Raw genomic sequence first — 7,299 nt, 5'->3', positions numbered from 1 at the left:
CATGATAGAGATGCGACGTCTAGCGATGGTATCATTACTATTACGTTGCATTCCTATCATGTTACCTAGCACCTTCTCCACTCTCCTGATGAGAAGCATTAGGCTTCAAAATGCCATGACATAAAGAATTCTCACTTACCCAGCACCCCAAAATAAATGTGCTCCCTGTTGAATGAATGAATAAATCCATACATATTAATATATAGATTATATACCTTGATTTTCCTTTCTTGTTTACTTATATATATATATATATATATATATATATATATATATATATATATATATATATTAAATAAAATAGGCAGAAGTTTCTCAAGAGCTCTTTCGGCTATCATCTCATCAGGAGAAAATCGATAGCATACAAAATAATATTATGTCGAAACTTTAAAGAGTTTTAATGGGGAACTATTGAATGTGCCAAAAGTACGGGGGCAACTAAAATTAAGTTTATTAGCGTTTAAAAACGATTAAAATATTGGCACAACGAGGGAGAAAAAAAAAAAATAACGGTTCGAAGTGCTATATAGAGTGAACTCCAGAAACCATTTTAGATTTTGGAGTCTGTCTCTATTGCGGTGCGTAAACCTTATTTGTGCCGGCAAAAAGAAACAGTAAACACATTGTTTCTCTTTGGGGAACTTTGAATCTTTTCTCCTGGATTTTTTTTTTCCCCCTCGTTGTGCCAATATTTTAATCGTTTTTAAACGGTAATAAACTTAATTTTAGTTGCGTCCATTCAATCTGTAAGTTTAGAGATGAAACTACCTTTTTAAACTTAAGCATGATAGATCAACAAAAATGCTATTTCAAACTAAAATATGAGACGATGTAAATCTTATTTTGAACTGAAGCTGTGAAGCCCAACGAAGATGCTATTTGAAACTGGATCATGACAGACTAACTAAAATCCTATTTCAATCTGCAGCATGGCACACCAACAAAAATCATATTTTCAACTGAAGTCTGAGAGACCAACAAAAAACTATTTAAAACATGAATTGAAGCATGACAGACTAACATAAATACGTTTTGAAACTAAAATACGACGAAAAAAATTTGAAAATGAACTATAGCAGACCAACAAACATGCTTTTTGAAACGGAAGTATGAAAGACCAACAAAAATGCTATTTCGAACTTTAGCTTAACAGATTAATGAAAATGCTATTTAAAACTGAAGACCAACGAAAATCCTATTTCAAACTTAAGTATGACAGACTAACGAAAATGCTATTTCAAACGAAAGTACAACAGACCAACGAAAATGCTATTTCAGACTTAAGTAAATAAGTATGACAGACCAAAGTTAATGCTATTTTACTCAAGTATGACAGACTAACGGAAATGTTATTTAAAACTGAAGTGTGACAGACTAACGAAAATGATATTTCATACTTAAGTATGACAGACTGACGAAAATCCTGTTTCAAATTTAAGTATAACAGACCAACGAAAATACTATTTCAAACTTAAGTGTGACAGACAACAAAAATGCTATTTCAAACTGAAATGTGTTCAATAGACTGAAACTCCGATTATAATGTGAGGACACATCTAACAGTCAACAGGCACACAATGAACGCTACTTGAGCGCGTCAATTATGTGCAAATGACTTTTGTCAATTGTTTTTCCAGGCGTAATTTGCTTGAAGAGCATTTAAACAATGTTCTAAATAATTGCTGTAACACTCCAACACAACAACTTTCAACCGCCATTAATCATTGCAAGGTTAATATTAGCAATGAGCTTATTAGTAGTAGTCATATTTAATGAGGCAGTCAGCAACCATATGCAATGAGGCAGCCATATTTAGTAGCTTTTTAGAATTGAAAGACAGTCTCATTTTAACATTTGTTTTACAACTTTATTGGGTCGTCTTGGTTAACGTATCAAATAAAAGAGAAACGGAAAAGAGAAGAGTATTAATAATGGTAATGTGTGACCCGGATATAGGAGACTTCCCACCGCAAGGAGCATGCCACTCTTATATCCGGGTAATGTTATATTCTTGTTTCTTATATCCGGGTAATAGTGTACAGACCAACAAACATGCTATTTCATACTTAAGTATGACAGACTGACGAAAATCCTATTTCATACACAGGCTTTAATTTGGGACCAGAGAAAATCTCTCTTATATCCGTTTTTCTTGCATTCGGGTCTCTTATATCCGAGTTACACTGTATAAGTCCATGAGTAAGAACGAAGACGAAAGTTTAGGAATGCCATATGGATTCAGCATTTGTTCTTTGGTATAAGATCATTTTCTATACCTGCGCTATTCACTCTATCACTCAATGGAAATATGTGACATAGGGAAATTGAAGTCTCTCATCCATTATTGAATCGCGCATGAGCATAGTTAGGATTGACTTCAAGTAAATCAACGGTTTCAACTAGTGGCTCGTTTTAGCTCAGTCAAAATGTTCGTTTGTTTTTAGTGAACACTAGCAGTTCAACCTGGCTTTGCTCGGGCCCTATTTACTGTTCAGAATTTGCCCTACATGTGAATACACTTTATGTAAGATTTCAAATGTTTAGACCAGTGGTTCTCAACCTTTTTTTACTCATGGACCCCTTTTCCCTTCTTTTTATTTTGGTGGACCTCTTCATAACTATTGGTCATAAGACAATCTTCTATTTTTTCACTCATATAAATTTTGAGGTTTTAATAATCAAAGAAATATCATATAATTAAGCTTTATTTTTAAATGAAAACTAATTTAATGAGGTAAACCTGGTAAATAGAAATATTATAGTTAAAAAAACTTGAATGATTGAAAAAAAAAAAACTATACAAAATTCCAGTAGAAATTAAATTTTTAATAATAAAAACTATTCTGAGTTGGTTTTCTTCATGGACCACCAAAATATCGTTGTGAACCCCAATTTTGTTATGTTTTGCCTGTGGACCCCCAGAAATATTCCATGGACCCCTAGAGTCCATGTGGACCCCGGTTGAGAACCCCTGGTTTAGACCAAAAATTGTCTGAGTAATTTTGTAAAGACCGCAGAAGTAAATTTTTTATAACTTGAATCCCAATTTTGACCCCTTAACATTTATTATTTTGGTCTCAAATCCAAATACAAAGTTTTACCCATGTCCAAGTTACCTACATCTAAAATTTCAAGTCTTTAGACCCAAAATTGGATGAGGAATTTGGTAGAATCTGCAAAGGTCAACTCTTTCAACTTTGACCTTTTGGCAGACAAATTTTCGCCCCCAAAACTGATTAAAAAACGGCCCAGTTGATGGTGAAAGAATTAATATTTGTGGCCAATTTTTGGATATTTGTTGTTCGAAAGATCAATCTTTCTAACAATACCATTTTGTCAGTGTTTGTTGCATGTGTCAAATGGTTTTGCCAAACACACACACACACACACACACACACACACATACTAACACACATTTTGGCTGTTATATATTAGATTGTATTGGACCCACTATATATATAGTAATGATTTATAAAGTTAAAAAAGAAATGACTTGTGCACCACCACCGAGATTCGAAACTAAAACGTTTAGCTTACAATTTTCTTTTTCCCTTGATGTTAATGCCTGAGCTATGAAGACATGTCTGCTGCAAGACAAAAAATCAAAACATGAACCAATAGCTATTACGTTACACATGCATATTCGTAATGCCATCATTCGACCATCCCTGGCAAGTTCCATATTTTTTTTTAATTTTCACACTTTTGCATAGATTTTCCCCAGCTAAAACCCAAATATAAAGTTTTGCATAGGTTCGAATATCTTATACATAAAGTTTCATGTCTGTAGACCCAAAACTGACAGAGGAGTTTGGTAGGCAAAATTCTTTAAACAAATATATATGCACATACATAAGTATATATAGAAAGAGGTTTGTTTTGCGAAAATATTACATACATATAAATCATGTAGAATCTCTGCATGAATATAATTACACGTAATAGTTAACTAAAGATGATCATTCCATAAGAAAACAAAAAAAACAACTAATGAGGAATTAATAAAAATGAATATTTAAAAGAATATGCAAATTAGATCTTTTGCAGATTAATGCAATTTCACAACCCATTTATAACAAAATTGTATTTTCTTTTTAAATAAATAGAAAAAAAGGGTTTTAATATGAATATCAACACACAAAAATAAAACAAATTTATTGGAGTATATATATATATATATACATATATATATATATATATATATATATATATATATATATATATATATAAACAAAAAACACTTCTATAAATAATCCTAAATCAAAGCAGTTAATTATCCTTTCTGATGAATCCATACGGATTCAAAAGTACTTGGGTTTACAGAAACTATGGCAACTACATCAGCCAGATTTTGTCTGAAGCCAATTAATAAGAAAGTTGGAAAGGATCCCAACCAGAATAAGGCCCTGGATATAATCTTAAACTATATCTGATGGTGACGCCCCAGCTTATGGGCTTTGGGGAGTGTGAAGCCACCCTTTAATTGCAATTTCTCCCAGGTCCACTCTGACTCAGAGTGGTAGTACCTGTTAGGGTCCCAACTATGGGTTAAATAGAAACCGACTTGAAAAAAACCCAAATATATTCTATTAAAAATGTTTTCTTTAAAATAACTGGTTCGGCATTAAATAACCTGAAAAGGATTGATATGCCATAAAACCAACCAAACAACCAACCAACTACCCAGAATAAGTAGACATGAACTGTCTGCGTTATTCAATGATATATATATATATATATATATATATATATATATATATATATATATATATATATATATGTGTGTGTGTGTGTGTGTGTGTGGACTGGATTGGTATTCATCTGGTATATATACGAATTGACATTATAAAATCTATATTCATATGCTGTAAGAATCTTTCATATTAACAAACAAGATAACATGAGATCTTGATTATCTACAAGAACTTTTCTTAGATTTTCTTTTATATTGCAGACTTCAAAATTGTCTCATGGGCGACATATGACACTTGAACTTTGGCTTTATTAAAATGATAAATAATAAACATTATTAAAAACCAGCACGGATACCTGGCATTACCTGTGTATTGCATCTGATGCTACCAGATCAGGCTGTCTGAAGATATAGATTCATATCTTAAATGCAAAATAGCAAACTGTAACAAAAGTACAATAAAAAGACTAAACATTTTTTTTAGATTCAATTTATAACATTATATAATAAATTATTAATGCTGCAATATTTTAAGTTAAAATTTATTATATTTTTTTACTAGAATATCTTGTCCTTTTCTTTTCCAGTTTTAACAACTAGTGCTTTACTTTTCCATGTTTAGGTCCTGGATATGACCTCTTTTTTTTTTTTTTACATAGGCGTCACCACTTATCAAGGCCGATCGGCGACTCAAGGATAAGAGTTAAAGAGTGTAGAGTAGTCAAAAGGACAATATAGTAATCAATAGTAATGGAAGTTCGGTAAATTTGTTAACTTAAGTGGAACGGCTCATCAGAAACTTGTTCACGTTGGACTTGAAGACAACCATATTATAGACAGCTGGAAAGCAGGAAAACGGAAGACAATTCCACAGGCGTGCAGTTCTAAGAAAGAAGCTTTGATCATGGAATCTATGTTTAGGTTTAGGCACAGATAAAGAATGGGGAAAATTATTGATAATGTTTTCAGCTAGTCTAGTGTTTCTTGTGAAAGTTTGGCGAGGGGGGACCATAGATTGAAGCTCAGTCGAACACTTTCCATGAAAATAATGATAAAGCAGAGACAAACTCGCAACATCTCTTCTGTGAGACAGAGGTTGCAGCGAAGAGAAAAGGACATCTCCCACCAGGCCACAAAGTCTATTTTGAACCCTATCAAGGCAGGACAAGTCTTTTCTAGCAGCTCCTGCCCATATGTGGCAACAGTATTCCATCCTTGGACGTATCTGGCTCTTATATAGATAGAGAATTGCATCAGCAGTGAGATATCTACTATGTTCGATGGTAAGGCCCCAGCTTGTGGGCTTTGGGGAGTGTGGAGCCACCCTTTAATTGCCATTGCTCTCAGGCCCACTCTGACCCGGAGTGGTAATACCTGTTAGAGTCCCAACTATGGGTTAAATAGAAACCGACTTAAAAAAACAAAAAAACAAATATATTCTATTAAAATATTTTTCTTCAAAATCACTGGATTCAGCATTAAATAACCTGAAAAGGGCTGATATGCCGTAAAACAAAAACAACCAATCAACAATTTGCATGTTTAAGCTTAACCATATTACTTTCCATGCTCACATTTTTCTATTGTAATATATATATATATATATATATATATATATATATATATATATATATATATATATATATATATATATATATGCTGTTATACGTTTATTTCATCCACTTCTATTTTATTTTAAAATTTACTCAATTTAATTATTTAATTAAAGATAATACAAAGTTTTGTTTTATTTCTTTCCTTTAAGATTTACCTAGAAAATAACTAGCTGACCGCCCGAATTGCCCGGTCGTAAAATATGCTTAAATATGATATTTTAATTCATGCAGATTTTGTATTTATTATTATAGAATTAATTCTCTATCGACTTATATATTATACTATATTGTACACAATATATAGTAGTGATTTCAAAAGTTAAAAAAAGTAACTTCGGTGCCATCAGCTAGAACTGAAACCAAAACACATACCATTCCAGCCTTAATCGTTACCGTTTGAGCTAGCATCAGATGGATAAGAAATAGTTAAAAATGAACCGACTTTAACATAACAATGTATATTTGCGCATGCATATTTACTTTGAAACAAAACTAGTGTCAAGTCTTTTGAGTTAAAACGAAAGAAGAGAGCAGTTTTGTTATAGCTATTGAGACCCTCGATAATCGCAAAAAAAAAATAAAAAATTAAACAAAATACTGGCAGAAATCTGTTCAATAAATGTCACCAATCATGCAAAAATGTAACGTACTACAAGTATTTTGTTTAATTTTTGACTTTGAAACAATTATCAAGGGTTTAAATATCAACACAATACTGTAATTTTTTTTTCATTCTAACTCAACAGACTTGACACTACTTTGTTTCAAAGTAAATAAACGCTTTAAAAATAAAAAAAAATATCCAGGTAGGTAGAAGAGTAACTTATCTTGCCTTTGCTAACATTTACTTGTTTTGCATTTATTTTTCACTCTATTTTTTTTTATTTTGTTGGCTATTGTAAAAATGCCCAGATTATATAACGAACTCTTTATTCTTGTCCGTTTTTGTATATTGTTTTTGTTTACTAATATGCCAATGGCGACATAAAT

Source organism: Euprymna scolopes, chromosome 14 (genome assembly GCF_053919585.1).
Source record: "Euprymna scolopes isolate OS-2025 chromosome 14, ASM5391958v1, whole genome shotgun sequence".
Classification (NCBI taxonomy): domain Eukaryota; kingdom Metazoa; phylum Mollusca; class Cephalopoda; order Sepiida; family Sepiolidae; genus Euprymna; species Euprymna scolopes.
Note: the sequence above shows the minus strand (reverse complement) of the source record.